Source organism: Physeter macrocephalus, chromosome 4 (assembly GCF_002837175.3).
Source record: "Physeter macrocephalus isolate SW-GA chromosome 4, ASM283717v5, whole genome shotgun sequence".
NCBI classification, from domain to species: Eukaryota; Metazoa; Chordata; class Mammalia; order Artiodactyla; family Physeteridae; genus Physeter; species Physeter macrocephalus.
The window spans coordinates 51,446,989-51,456,088 of record NC_041217.1 but is presented as its reverse complement, the minus strand read 5'-3'; the positions used below and the strand labels follow the sequence as shown (position 1 = coordinate 51,456,088).

At 37.4% G+C, this 9,100-nt stretch overlaps 1 pseudogene; it reads right to left on the bottom strand.

Moving 5' to 3' along the window:
* Positions 1 to 694: 694 nt before the first annotated feature.
* LOC102991817 (antizyme inhibitor 1 pseudogene) lies at positions 695 to 2,253 on the bottom strand (annotated as a pseudogene).
* Positions 2,254 to 9,100: the final 6,847 nt, after the last annotated feature.

Here is a 9,100-nt window from a genome sequence, read left to right as displayed (position 1 = left end):
AAAATTGTTAAACATCATGCTTACTGCACATCAACTCTCCATAATGAATCTCAACTTCACAATGATTTACCAAACATTTTACTTAAATTACTAATTAAATAACTGAAAAATGTACTGAGTCAAACTAAACTTAAATGGGCTATAAAGGAAAATAACCTTCTAAACAGTCCATATACACATCTCTTTTGGAACTGCCTTTGCTAGCTAGCCCCTTTCCCAAAGTTTTAGCCTGAAAAAACAGTAAAATCTACACAAAATTTTATTGCAATCATACAAGGGTAACATTAGGTCAAATACAACAAATACTATGATGCAATTTTACATTTATTAAACTACAATTCAAAGCACAAATTTACACATTCTAAATACACTAAACATATCTAATGAAGTCACACTGGTCTTCCACTGATATTTGATATATCTGGGTGAAAGACATTAACTTTACAAGACTTTTTAACACGAATCCTTAGTATAAAAACTGTGTACTTGTATGTAAACGTTTTAATGAGGAACCCAATTAATGGGCTTCCATCTCCACTAAGTCATCCATTTTGTTGCATATTTTATTTTAAACGCTTAAGGGGTAGGGCAAACGGGTAAGTTTAAATGTGGATACATTATCTTCATCTCAATTACCCCCAGTGAATTATAGATAAGAGCTAATTTTGTCTGGTCCCAAATAGCTATTACTAGTAGTTTTTGTTTCCAAGAGAATTAACTGAATAAGATTGTTCAAATTTTTTCCACACTGGAATGTAGACCAGACAAGCTTAACCTGCAACTTCAGATCTAAAAAAGCCTTAATGCCTGCTTAAGCTTCAGTGGAAAAGCTGTCTTCTTGGCTCAACTGAATGCAAGAAGGCACAAAGAAGTTCTTCATCATTGTGTCTGAAGTAATTACAGAATCTTGCATCTCATACCAATCACCATATGACATCATATAATAAATAGTTGGCCTCTGAAAATCATTAAAAGCAGATGGTTCACAGAAAGAATCTGCTCCCATGTTATCAAAGATAAGCCAATCTCCCACATTCAGCTCAGGAAGAAGACAGTTTTCCACAATTTGATCAAGCTCATCACAGGATGGACCCCAAAGGCTGCTTGTAAACAGAGGCTCATCTTCCTTGTATTTCTTGTGAACCTCTGGAATGGTATTTAAGTTCTCAGACAGTTTACTTGCAAAAGAACCATAAACACCATCGTTTATATAATACATGAAGGTTGGTTCATCACTTCCGGTTTTTCCTACTCCAGAGGAAAACTTATTTTCAACAACTTTCTTTGCAATGCTATTAACTACAAGTGTAAATGCAGAAGACACATAGTGGCTTCCGGGTTCACAAATTATCTTAATGTCAGATCCTTCAGGAAAGAAGACATCCAGCAAAGGGCTGATAACATGATTAACCTCTTCCAATCGAAATTTGGTTCCTGTGAAGCCTCCACCAATGTCTAACATGTTCATTGTGAAGCCATGTCAAATACACATCGAGCATCAGATAGAGCACGTACATATACTTGAGATTCTTTCCAGGCACTTGAAACATGCAATTTAACCCCAATAATTTGGACATCAAGTTCCTTAGCACATTCCAAAAGATGCCTACAGTTCTTCAGGGTAGTGCCAAACTTTGTTACCCTCTTCACCTCCAATATTATCTTCTGTTGCGATATGTAGTAAGACCTTGGCATTTGGATGATTACGTGCAATTTTCTTCAATTCGACTTCATTGTCACATGTCATGATATTCACTCCAACTTTTGCTGCATACTTCATCTGAGACACTTGCTTGCAAAGACTTATGTAAATGATGTTTTCTGGAGATACACCCAATTCTTGCACTAAAGCCCTTTCAGTTTTACTGGAACAAGCAAATCCAGTTCCAAGAGCTGCCAAAATCTCAAGTACAGCTGGAGTGGAGTTGCACTTTACCGTGTAGAATGGCTTTATCTGAGCCACTATGTTCTGCCACTGACTGTGTTTCTTTTCACAATCTTTCCAAGATCTCCCACAAAAAGTGCATTTTTCCCTGTCAGGGTATGTTCATAAACATAGTTATCAACAACATTTCCAAGGTTTGTTCCTTCATCCAACGGGCCAATGGAGTAGTTTGCATCGTCAGTAAATCCTTTCATCTCAGCCGTATTCCACAAAGCCGAAAGTCATAAACCAGGAAAAACAAGAGACGGGCCACCAAGCCTTACATCTGGGTCCTTAGAATATGCAACAAAATGGACAAGTTAGGAGATGGAACCCCCCCCCCCCCATCATCATCTAGGTTCCCAAGGTGCCTCAGCGTTGAAGTTGAACTGCTCTCTATACAGCACTTCTCCTAGGCCTTCTGGGTAGTTGTATACTTGGTCAGAAAGTTCGCCGTGAGATAATGGCCCAAAGAGTCGGATAAAGCATCTCCTCTTTTTAGGCGGAATTTTAAAAGAGGGATGTGGTTACCTTGAGCAGAAATACCCAAGGCAGACTGAGCCATAGGCTGCGGCGGGGACGACGTTGGGGGAAAAGCACGGCACCGACACCAGCTGTGCAGCAGTGGTGGCAGCGGCCGAAGGAGAGAAACAGAACAACAGCGCAGGCAGAAGAAGAAAGGCGAGGGCTGGGTGCCCAGAGGATTCAGCCTCGTCACCCCGCAGAGCAGAGAGCAAGAAAGGATGGGAAAAGGCAGAGAAGGCGAAAAAACTAAACACTGCAACCGAGCGAAGAGCCAGAGAGTGTGGGGAATACAAAACATTTTTGAGTAAATTAAAGTAGACCTAAATAATTGGAAAGATATCCGATATTCATAGATTGGAATTAACATCTTAAAAATGCTATTTTTAAGATGTTAATTCTCCTTAAATTGATATGTAGATCCAGATTGGGATTCTGATGAAAATGCCAGCAGGCTCTCTTGCAGAACTTGACAAGTTGACTTTAAAATTAATATGTAACTTCAGAGAACTTAAAATATCCAAAACAATTTTGAAAAAGAATTAGGTTGGAAAACTTAAGGGATTTCAAGACTCACTGTAAGGCTACAGTAATCAAGACTGTGGTTTGGGTATAAGGATAATCATATAAACCAACAGAACTGAATTGAGGGTCCAGAAATAGATCCATACTTACGTGGGTCAGTTATCACTATTGACGGAAGTGTCAAGGGAATACAGGGGGGAAAAGAGAGTTGTTTCAACAAGTGCTACTGAAACAGCTAGATATCCATACACAAAAGAATGAACCTCAACCCTTCCCTCACATCATATATACCAAAAACTAACTTGATATGGATCATACACTTAAATGTAAGAGCTAAAACTATGAAACTTCTAGAGGAAAAGATAGAGGAGAAAATTTTTGTGACCTTGGGATAGGCAAAGATTTCTTAGAGAGGATACAAAAAAGCATGAACGATTAAAAAAATAAACTGACCTTCATCAAAAATAAAAACTGCTCTTTGAAAGACACCATCATAAAAATGAAAAGCCACACAAGAAAAAATTCATAATACATATGTGTGACAAAGGGCCAATATACAGAATATTTCAGGAATATCTTCCGGCCAATAATGTCTACAAAGTGAATCAGTTATACATATACATATGTTCCCATATCTCTTCCCTCTTGCGTCTCCCTCCCTCCCACCCTCCCTATCCCACCCCTCTCGGTGGTCACAAAGCACAGAGGTGATCTCCCGGTGCTATGCGGCAGCTTCCCACTAACAACCAATTTTTTAAACGGCAATATATTTGAACAGATACTTCACAAAATAAGATATAACATCTCAAATACATGAAAATATGTTTAACAGCATTTATCTTAAAGAAAATTTAATTTAAAACTACAATGAGATACCACTACACACCCATTAGAATGGCAAAAATTTTAAAGACTGACTATATTAGACCAACTCTATTAGTTGTTAGGATATGGGGCAACAGAAATTCTCCTACATGGCTAGGGTTATATAGAATGTTTTAACCACTTTGGAAATAGTTTGGCAGTTTCTTAAAAAGTTAAACATACACTTATCTTATGACCCACCAGTATTACTCTTAGATATTTATCCAAGAAAACTGAGAACATATTTCCACAAAAAGAGTTGTACATAAATGGCCATAGCAATTTTATTTATAATAGCTCAAAACTGGAAACAAGCTAAATGTTGTAACAAGAGGCAAATGGATAAGCAAATTTTGGTATACCCATAAAATGGAATATTGTTCAGCATTTTTTAAGAAACTATATGCTATATACAAAGTGGATAAACCTCAAAAACATTATGCTGAGTAAAAGAAGCCAGTCTCATAAGAACACTTACTATTACTTACTATTTCATTTATATAAAATTCTGTAAGAGGTAAATTTATGCCATATCTTTTGCCTAGTATTATGAATGATAGGAGTGTTGATTGCAAAAGAATATGTGGGAACATTTCAGGGTTGTAGTAATGTTTTATATCTTGAGTGTGGTGGTGTTTACATGTGTCAAAGTTCATCAGACTATACAGTTAAAATGGGTGCATTTTACTTTATGCAAATTATACTTCAGTAAAGTTATTTCGTTTCTTTTTCAAACAACTGGTCTAAAGAACAAACTCAGATTCTCTCAGACTAATATTCAGGACCCTCCACACTACTTTTCTACTCCTATTTCTCATACGCCTCAGATTCAATATTACCCTGAAATTCAAACAAGTTGGCTTTCAACCTCTCCTCCCCAAACAAGACTACTCCTCACTCCTACTCTTAGCTTCCTGGGTCTACATATACCCTCTTCATTCTGCAGAGCCCAGACTTATGACCACCGCTTTCACAAAGCCTTCCTCTAGCTTGCCCTGATTTTTTTGATTCTTTGGTATTTATACCACTTATACTGTTTATGTTGTTCATTATCTGTTTTGTGTGCGTTCCTCTCATCTCCCAAGGCAAACTGTCACCCTTTGATATACAGTCAATTCTGGTTATTCCTGCTGGTTATGTTCCATATAGTTGCTGTAAACACTGAATTAGCAAATATTGAAGCATTGTTCCTAGGGAAAATACAGGGTTAGATTTTTGTGAGACTCTGGTCACAACATTTTCATCAACCAAACTATACGTGAGCTTGTTTTATGTGTGTTTCTGTTTAAAGACACCTTATTTAATATATGTTGTTGATTCACTGAACTCAGCCAATAGCACAATATCTCATGACTGAATAAACCTTATCTAAAACACATTTATTTTCCCTAATGCACATCAAAGCTTTCTTGTACTTTGGAACACTAGACAGCACTTCAGCACTACCCTTGGGGGCTATTTTAAATAGGGAAATCACCAAGAAAAATGCAAAAACATGGCATTAAATGCATTGCACAAAGGACGCTTATTTAGAGTATGAGAGATAAAATAGAGCAACACCTTGTTCTGCCTCAGCTGGGAATGTGCATTTTGAGCAACTCAAATTTTCCCTGTACTACATATGTCCACAAATAACCATAAAAGAGCCATTGATTACGATTACAATAAATTTTAGCAAGTAAGCAAACTCATAAATATGGAATCCATGAATAAGGAAGCTTGCCCATACTTCACAGCATCTTGTATAGTGCAAGACACTTAGCTGGCATTCAATAATTAATTTATCCAGACAATTGGAAGGACAAACAGAAAGAACTAACTCATGACTTTACTTAAATCTCTATCAAGAACACTTGTTTAAAATTCATTTTAGGAGGTGTGTTCAAGCTTGAAGACAAGTTCTCCAAAGTAAGATTTTGAGACTCTTGCAGAGACATATTGGGGGCCATTGCTAAGGAGAGGCTCAGGAAAATCTCATAGGACCATCTGCTATTTGCAATATCACTAAAAAGAAGGGGTTTCTTGTTCTTTATTAGCAGCCTAAAAGTTTTCTACTTCTGACTGAGGAGAATGGATAAAAGAAAAAAATTGATTGTCATGTTTCTAAAGCAAAGTGATATTTCCCACCTTACTTTTTGAAGAGAAAACAGACTCTTTAGCCCATTAAAAGTTACTTTCTAAGAATCAGTTGTGTTTCTATACACTAACAACAAAATATCTGAAAAAGAAATAAAGAAGACAATCCCATTTGCAAGAGCCTCAAAAACAACAAAATACTTAGAAATAAATTTAACCAAGGAGGTGAAAGATCTGTACACTAAAACCTATAAGACTTCTGTGAAAGAAATTGAAGAAGACACAATTAAATAGAAAGATATCCCCTGTTCGTGGGTTGGAAGAATTAGTATAGTTAAAATGTCCAGTCTACCCAAAGCCATCTATAGATTCAGTGCAATCTCTATCAAAATTCCAATGGAATTTTTCACATAGAAAAAACGACCTTAAAATTTGTCTGGAACAACAAAAGACCTTGAATAGCCAACACAAGTCTGAGAAAGAACCAAGTAGGAGGCATCATGCTTCCTGATTTCAAACTATATTACAAAGGTTTAGTAATCAAAATAGTATGATATTGGCATAAAAAGAGACACATAGACAAATGGAACAGAACTGAGAGCCCAGAAATAAACCCTCACGTATATGGTCAACCAATATTTGACAAGGGAGCTAAAAATACTCAATGGGGAAAGGACAGTCTCTTCAATAAGTGGTGCTGGGAAAACTGAATAATCACAAGTAGAAGAATGAAATTGGACCCCTATGTTACACTATTCACAAAAATTAACTCAAATGAATTAAAGACTTAAACATAAGACCTGAAAATGTGAAACTCCTAACAGAATACACAGGGGGAAACCTCCTTAATATTGGTCTTGGCAACAATTTTTGGATATAACACCAAAAGCACAAGCAACAAAATCCAAAATAAATATGTGGGACTACATCAAACTAAAAAGCTTCTGCACAGCAGAAGAAACAATCAATAAAATTAAAAGGCAACCTACAGAATGGGGGAAAAATATTTGCAAATTAACCTGATAAAGGGTTAATATCCAAAATATATAAGAAAATCATACTCAAGAGCAAAAGACCAAACAATCCTATTTTTAAAATGGGCAGAGGACCTGGATAGAGACTTTTTCCAAAGAAGACACAAAAAGGCCAACACGTACATAAAAAGATGCTCAACATCACTAATCATCAGGAAAACGCCAATCAAAACCACAATGAGCTATCACCTCACACCTCTTAGAATGGCTATCATCAAAAAGACAAGAGCTAAGCGCTGGCAAGGATGTGGAGAAAAGGGAAACCTTGTACACTGTGGGTAAGAATGTAAATTGGTGCAGCCTCTATGGAAAACAGTCTGGAGGTTCCTCAAAATATTAAAAATAGAACTACCATATGATCCAGTAATCCCATTTCTGGGTATATATCCAAAAGAAATGAATTCAGGATCTCGAAGGTATATCTGTACTCCCAAGTTCATTGCAGCACTATTCATAACAGCCCAAATATGGAAACAACCTATGTGTTCACCTACAGATGAATGGATAAAGTTTTCACACACACACACACACACACACACACACACACACACACACAAAAATGGGATATTATTTAGACATGAGAACAAAAGAAATTCTGCCATTTGCAGCAACATGGATGAATCTTGACGACATTATTCTAAGTGAAATAGGCAGAAAGACAAATACTGTATGATACCAATTTACATGTGGAACCTAAAAAGCTGAACTCATAGAAACAGAGAGTAGAATGGTGGTGGCCAGGGGCTAGAGTGTAGGGGAAATGGGGAGATGTTGGTCAAAGAACATGAGCTTCCAGTTATAAGAAGTAAATTCTGGGGGTCTAATGCACAGCATTGTGATTAAAGAACAGATCTTAAATGTTCTCACCACAAAAAAAGAAATGATAATTATGTGAGATGTTAGAGGTGTTAACTAACACTACTGTGGTAATCATTTCACAATACATAAGTGTATCAAATCAACATATTGTATACCTTTAACTTACAGATGTTATATGTTAATAATATCTCAATAAAACTGGAAAAAATTATTTCTAAGAATAACCTAGAAAAAGAGCAAAGAAAAAGTAAGAAGAGAACCCAGAATTCTTTTTAAGTTAAAATGCCCCATGTTGTCAGACATGTGGGAACGTGAGCAATCTTGTACACTGCTAATGAGAGTATAATTTGGTACAAATTTTCTAGGAGGAGGTGGTTAGTAATATATGTCAAGAGCCCTAAAAATTCTCCCTTCTCTGATCCAGTAATTCTACTCCTGGGAATTTATCCTAAGGAAATAATCCTAGATGCAGATTGGGATTTATATGCAATAATGTCTATGCAGTGTCATATAATAGAAGGACCTTGAAACAAACCAAAGGTCTCACAAAGGAGAAATGGTTCAATAAATAAATAATGGCATATCCACGTGCAGCTCAGGTGTTAGACTTTCCTTCCTCCCCGAACTCCTCTACCCTTTATTTTTATTATATGATGGAAGGAGAATGTTTTATCCTAAGGGTACTCACGGTACTTGCCATGCCATTTCCCATTCTACCTTGGACCGTCATTCACTTCACAGATGGTCTCCAAAACTGACACAATGATCACCATCCCCAACCTCTGCTGGGTCTGCCCCTTTTCACCTTCCCCTGCAGAGGACTGAGCTGGTGCAGAGGAAATAAATGTCTGCTGGGGAACCGATGTCAAGCTCTGGCCCAAGGAGATCAAGTTGCTGAAACAGGCTGCAAGATATGGTTTTCCCATTTTACAGATGAGGAAACTGAGGCTCAGGGGATCAAGTAGCCCAGTGTTACTTAGGTGATAAGCAGTGATGCCAAGATTTGAGCCCACGTCTGACTGACTACAAATCAGAATCCTTTTCACTACAATATTCCCCTCTGCTGCACCTCTACCACTTTATTCCTCTTCAACTTTCCAAGTGGAAATTTGTCCCATTACTTCTAGGAATTCACCTTCCTGAATTGGTTATAAGGATTAGTCTCTCCACTAACTTGCAACCTGTGAAAATTTACCCCAACCACAAATGTCCTCATACTTTCACCACCTCCAAAATTCACTTCTAGGGCTTCCCTGGTGGCGCAGTGGTTGAGAGTCCGCCTGCCGATGCAGGGGACGCGGGTTCGTGCCCCGGTCCGGGAGCATCCCACGTGCCG